This window comes from Anopheles funestus (genome assembly GCF_943734845.2).
Source record: "Anopheles funestus chromosome X unlocalized genomic scaffold, idAnoFuneDA-416_04 X_unloc_31, whole genome shotgun sequence".
Taxonomy (NCBI): Eukaryota; Metazoa; Arthropoda; class Insecta; order Diptera; family Culicidae; genus Anopheles; species Anopheles funestus.
This window is the reverse complement of record NW_026045156.1, coordinates 89,285-95,000: the sequence shown is the minus strand read 5'-3', so window position 1 is coordinate 95,000 and position 5,716 is coordinate 89,285. Positions and strand designations below refer to the sequence as shown.

The 5,716-nt window shown below is 59.8% G+C and overlaps 1 pseudogene; it reads left to right on the top strand.

The window, feature by feature from the left end:
• Window positions 1-600, top strand: part of LOC125773356 (large subunit ribosomal RNA) — a 3,549-nt pseudogene extending 2,949 nt beyond the window's left edge.
• Window positions 601-5,716: the final 5,116 nt, after the last annotated feature.

Genomic DNA, 5,716 nt, shown 5'->3' with positions numbered 1-5,716 from the left:
GCGGGCCCCAGGTCCGGGTCGTACCGCCCACTCCCTCGCCGGGGGTGTAAGCGTGTCGGCTCGCCTGAAGCTGCCCAATGCGCCGTGTTTCTAGCTCCGCGTTCAGCATGTCGCTGGGTGGTGCCACCGGGTGCGTGTGTCGTCGTAGCATCGACGCGCGTCGTCACCGGGCGCCGACCGCCGCCGTGGCCCGCAAGGGTTCAAGCGTGCGCACGTCGGTCCGTCCCGCGTGTTCTGTCGCCGTTCGACCGTTTGCGCCGATCGCCTTCGCTTCTCCGGTTTCTGGTGCCGCTTGGCTCGAAGACATCTGAATAAACCTCTCGGTCCACGTCATGGACAGTGCCAGGTGCGGAGTTTGACTGGGGCGGTACATCTCCAAAACGATAACGGAGGTGTCCAAAGGTCAGCTCAGAGTGGACAGAAACCACCCGTTGAGCATAAGGACAAAAGCTGGTTTGATCCTAACGTTCAGTACACGCCGGGACAGCGAAAGCTTGGCCTTACGATCCTTTTGGTATAACGAGTTTTTAGCAAGAGGTGTCAGAAAAGTTACCACAGGGATAACTGGCTTTTTTTTTTTTTTTTTAAGAAAATGCTTGTTTATTGACCGGATGAAATATACAACAATTTTGTACCCCATCCCAGCCCACAAGCCCACCCACTTCAGCCTACCCGCGAGGGATCAACTGAGGGGCCCCAACGCGCCGTTTTATTTATTAGATATCGCTACTGATCTTCAAACGCACCCGCCCCGAATAACGCCACAAGGTAATCGGTGCACGTCGGTGCTACACTAGTTGCGAGTCTTCGCCTTGCCCGGTGCCGGCGCACCTTCTCACGCCCTATACGCAGTCGTTCTTCCCGCTCTCTAATCTCTTCCTCGCTGAGAAGTCGCCCATCCGGATGAGTGGGAGGAGGAGGCTCGCCTCGAGCCAGGCGTCGCTCCACCGTTAGCTGCCGCCGCGCCTCGTTTCGCCGGTCATTGCGCGCTGCCACCACATCTTCGTGCGCCGTGTCCAGCCGTCGGGCCGCCGCCGTCATTTCTTCATGTGCGCTGCTCGATCGCTCCACGTACCAGTCTTGCTGAAGAGCCGTCGTGATGCGCTTCGCCACCTCGCACACCGCACTCCAATTTTCCCTGCTGCTCAGCAGGAAAGCTTGCAGATTATCCGGAGTGATGACCTCTTGTTCTCGTTCGCCCAACACCTCAATCCGCACGTCCGCGAAGCGCGGACAATCGAAGAAGGCATGGGCCGCCGTCTCAGCTACTCCCGGACACCGCGCGCAGTCCGGTGATGGAGAGAAGTGCTGCACGTGTAGATACTCGTGGAAGAATCCGTGGCCTGAGATGACTTGGGCGAGATGAAAAGTCATCTCCCCAAACCGACGGTTCTTCCACGCCGCGATGTCCGGAATCACCCGGTGCGCCCATGTAGTGAAACGACTGGCCGGCGCCAGTGCATCCCACTCTGCTTGCCACTGTCGCAGAGTGGCCGCACGCTCCTCAATCCGCAGCTGGTGCATAGGAGAGCCAGTTTCTTGATGCTGATGGTGACATCGGGCGTCCTCCCGGATCTGTAAACAGATCGGAATAACGCTCGCCAGGACCGTAGCGACCTCATACCTGACCGATATGAATGTCCTGGCGACTGGCCTCACGTACTGCGCCTGTACCCGCTTAAGTAGCCTGCTGCACCGCCGAACGTTTGTAGCCTCGTGCCACACCGGGGCAGCATACCGCAGCGTCGAATCCACCACCGATGAAAGAAGTCGACGTTTCGCTCCTTTTGGGCCCCCGTGATTCTGCATCAGCCGGGAGATCCCCTTCGCCACACGGAGCGCCTTCGCCGTTGCGTATTCGACATGCGGAGTCCACAGCAGATGGTCGTGCAGAACCACCCCCAGATACTTGAGGCACCGCGTCGGCTGTCGCTGTACTCCCTCGATGGCCACCGTTGGCTGCTGGTACCCTTGCCGCATAGTGGACACCATGATGATTTCGGTCTTTGCGGGCGCCAGCTTGAGGTGCCGTTCCGCCATCCACGCTCCAATCATAACAATGGCCTCCTGAGCAGACTGAGCCGCTGTCTGCGGCGTCGTGCCACCTGCCAGCACCACCAGATCATCGGCAAATCCGATCGCCTCAACACCATCCGGAAACGCCAGCCGCAGGACTCCGTCATACAACGTGTTCCACAATGTAGGACCTATGATGGAACCCTGTGGTACCCCTGCCGACACCGGTCTGCGAACTGGTCCCTCGCTGGTCTCGTATACAAGCTCGCGCTCAGAGAAATAGCTTCGCAGTATCCTCTGTAGCGCGGCTGGGACGTTCTTCTCCCGCAGTGCCGCCGCAATTGCCCTCCAACTTGCCGAGTTGAACGCGTTCTGGACATCTAGCGCTGCCACCACCAGACACCGAGGATCGCGTCCATTCGTACGATGAAACGATCGCGCGTACTCGCCTCGCTCGATCACTCGCTGGATGGCCTGTATGGTCGACTTCCCACGACGAAACCCGTACTGCTCTGGCGACAGTTGAGGGGCAACACTGTCCTCCAAGTGTTCATTGAGACGCTCGAGGATGCACCTCTCGAACAGCTTGGGAACTGCTCCCTCCAGGAGCAGTGGTCGGCTCGCCGATGGGTCGCCCGGCGGCTTGCCCGGTTTGGTCACGAGCACCAGCCTTGCCTCCTTCCAAGACCGCGGGAATTCACCGCGTTCCAAAAGGTCGTTAAACACCCGCACAAACGCCTGCGGGTGCTCTCGGATCGCGGTTTTCACTGCTGCGTTCGGTAGACCGTCCAGACCCGGCGCTTTGGATGGAGCCATTCGCTCTGCCAATGCCAGAACCTCCGCTTCCGTAACAGGGCGAAGCCTCTCCTCGTCAGCCGCTCTCTCGACGACCGGCCACTCAAATGGGGGATGCAGCGGAAACAAAGCATCCACAATCGGCTCCAGTACCGATCGATCCGTCTCCGGCGGGGTACGGCCTCGCAGCTTGGCCAACACCACCTTGTAACCAAGCCCAAAGACATCACTATCGACTCCGTCGATCAACTCCTGAAGCTTCTCGTTCCGGCTCTCCTGAATTCCGCGCTGCAGCTGCCTGCGAAGGTCATGAAGTCGAGCCGTTGCCACCTCGCGATCTGCTAACTGCGTGGCAACCCCGAGCCTCTCCTCGGCCTCCTCGCACTCACGACGCAAGAGCCCCAGTTCCGGGGTCCACCAATAGAGCTTCGGCGGCTGATGGAATTTCGCCGGGCCCACTCTCGCCATCGTCCTGTCACAAGCTGAAGTTAACGCTCCAATCAGCGCGTCAGGTGTGTCTGCTTCGGCTAGCCGACAATCCGCAATCGCCTCCTGGTATCGCTCCCTGTTGAATAGCGAGGTCTTCCAGCGTACTCCCGCATGTTGCGCGATGCCCTCACCACTAGACTGCTGCATCGTTTGATGTTGAAGCGCACGCTGCCGTTGTGTGGTCCGTGCTCCAGGAACGCCCACGGAAAACTCCACATACCGGTGGTCACTGTAGGAGTAGCGCTGACTGACCTTCCAGGAATCCGCTAGTGCGACCGATGGACTCGCAAACGAAACATCCACGATACTCTCTCGCGCAACCCCGTTGCCCTTAAAAGTGGGCATGTTGCCGCGGTTGAGAATCTCCAACTGCAGGTGTTCGATTACGCCCTTGAGCGTGTGCCCTTTGGATGTTGTGCGGGCACTCCCCCAGTCCGTGTTCCACGCGTTCAGATCACCAGCCATCACCAGATGTTGATGTCCCACCAAGGCCATCTCCACGGCCTCAAGATAGGCCTCGAAGTCCGCTAACCCGATGTTCGGCGAGGCGTAGCAGCTTGCAAATGTGACCCCTGCCACTGTGGCCACCACCAGCCCGGGATGAGCGCATTCCCATAAGCGTTGAATGGGGTACGCCCCGGTGGCTACTACTGCCACACTCTGCGCCTCGTCCACCACCCATCTGCCGTTGTCCCGCGGCGGCTTGTATAATTCGCAGGCAATGACGACGTCCACTCCCTGCTCGCGTGCCGTTTGCAGCATCAGGTCCTGCGCTGATCTGCTACGCCCGATGTTAATTTGCAGGACCTTTAATGTCGAGGACAGGACGGATGTCCCACCCGATGCGGACCCTTGCAGACCGCACAACTGATGTTTGCTACACAGGTTCGGGTCACATGACCCGGCTGGCCACAGCGGAAGCAGGCTGTTGAAAGGTCCTTCTCGCTCTTGCAGGCGACCTTCCTGTGTCCGTATTCCAGACACCTGTAGCATCGCAGCTGGTTCCGCGTTGGTGGTGGAACCTTCGTTGCCAGGCAGGACGTGTGCGAGATTCTGACATACTGCTGGTCCAGCTTCTCCGCCGCCCTGGCCGACACTCGCACATAGGCCACCTGCGTGCCATTCCAGAACTCCGTCAGATGGACGGCAGACTCCGACACCTTCTCCAGCGTCAAACCTTCTACCGCCTTCGCCACGTCCAAGGCTTCCGCTAAAGGGTCGACCTCGACGAATTTCATTTCCACCGTCTCAGTTACCAGGCGTGCGGACGATGGAGTTTCCGCTTTCGTGCAGACTTCCTGCACCAGCTCAATGATTTCTTGAGCATTCTCGCCCTCCTTGATGTCCATGACCAGTCGGTCACGCGTCGTCCGCCGTCCTACTCCCAGCGCCTGCTGGATTTTTTCCAATTCTGGTGCCGTTCGCACCAGCCGGTAAACATCTGCCCACGTTTGCCCCTCTCCCGGAGCAACCTCGATGGCATCAGGCCTGCTCTGTTTCGGCTTAGCAGCCTGGCTTCGTGGGGCCAATCGACGCGGTTGTTGTTGATGCGATTGTTGCCGCTGCTGCCACTGCTGCTGCTGCCGGCCCGGTTGCTGGCGTGCCGGCTTACGGCGCACCACCTCTGTCCAAGAGTCGCCTTCGTGGTCGAGAGACGGCACCACCGTAGCCGTCTCCATGCCCGATCCCTGCTGCTGCTGCAGTTGCTGCGGCTCCTGCTGCCCCTGCTGCTGCTGCTGTCGTGTCTGCAGCCCCTGCTGCCGCTGCCGCTGTTGCTGCTGCTGCGTGCGTGCCGGTTGACGTGCCGACTTACGGCTCACCACCCCAGCCCAGGAGCCGCCTTCCTGGTCCGGAGACGGCACCACCGAAGCCGTCACCGCACCCTGCTGTCGCTGCTGCTGCTGCTGCAGGCGATGATGTTGTTGCTGCTGCTGCTGCTCACCGTGCTGCTGCTGCGCTTGACTTTGCGTGGTTACGCCAAACGTCTGCGCTATGAGCGCCTGCATCGCCTGGCGCTCCTCATGCAGCATCGTTCTCAAAAAAGCCAGGTCCCCACGCAGGTCCTGCTCCCTCTGCTCCGCCGTCTTCTGCTGCAGCTCAGAACGACGCTCGCTTTCCTGCAGCTGTACCCGCAGCATCGTCACCTCGGCAGTGAGGGCCCCAACTTGCTCCTGGAACCGCTCAATTACTGCCGTTAATTCCGCCTGTCGCTGCTCGCTAGTTGTTGTTTCTGCCAGCTTCGTGAGCAGCACACGAGGCTCCGTAGATGTCGATGGTCGGCTTACTGTGGACCTGGCCTGATCCACACTGCCCTGCCTCGTCCGGAGCGTGCGTGGCTCCGTCATGGTCGAAAGACACTTTCCGACCGTTCCCGCGCTTTAAAGCTGGATTTACTCCTCCTCACGGGAGGACGCCA